The sequence below is a fragment of the Dendrobates tinctorius genome, unplaced genomic scaffold (assembly GCF_039654945.1).
Source record: "Dendrobates tinctorius isolate UK_male_01 unplaced genomic scaffold, ASM3965494v1 ptg000019l, whole genome shotgun sequence".
Classification (NCBI taxonomy): domain Eukaryota; kingdom Metazoa; phylum Chordata; class Amphibia; order Anura; family Dendrobatidae; genus Dendrobates; species Dendrobates tinctorius.
The window spans coordinates 55,155,001-55,155,854 of NW_027361687.1; positions in this window are offsets into that span (position 1 = coordinate 55,155,001).

An 854-nucleotide genomic window follows, 5' to 3' on the forward strand; every position below is an offset into this window, starting at 1 on the left:
TTCAATGCGTTTTTTTGCGGGAAAAACGCGCTGCAAAAAAAAGCAAGTGTGAAACTAGCCTAAAAAAGACAAATACAAGCGTTTGTGCTTTTTTTTTTTCTCTCATGTGAGTGGAAATCCTCCATTTTTCTTTCTTGAAGCATCTTTTTTACCTGTGCGTCATTTCTTGAGTGGTTTTCTGGAAGTGCTTTTAAATTTCATCCAGCAAATAAAAATTACAAGTGAGTTTGGAAGCAAAAACTCTGGCAAAAGACGCCTGTCCATCCTACGGTCGTCTTAAATGTTAAAAACCCTTTGTTCTGACGACCTCACTGACATTTCCATGTTTTCTCATTCTGCAGCCGGCAATAAGTATAGAACCAAAAATCATGTAAAAGGCAAGCAACACAATTTTGTTCATGAAATCCAATTGCAAAAAAAATATTTTAAGCCCAAAATATATGCATTTACGGTATATACGGTATATACTGTACACAAAATAAAAGCCTTAAGTTGTCCATATATTTTAAACAACACGCAAACAACAATGAAAGATGATAAAGGGGAACTAAACTACACCGGTAAGAGTGATACCAAAGTCTATAAGTAGACCTTCCTCCAAAAATGTTCCTTCTTTTTTTTCTCATACTCAAAAAGTTTACCTTAGCAAGAACAAGTCTGGATGCTTTTTTGACCACAAGACCTTTTGATAACTGCAGAAATGGTGGCAATGGTTGACTCATTTTTGGCCAGCGTGTGACAAACTGTAACGCTTGTAATGCCCCATCATTTATACTGTACTGTGAACCTTTAGTCCCTCCTGTGTACAAGTGAAGGAAAAGAAATTGTAAAGTTCCCGAAACTCCCTGATGGAT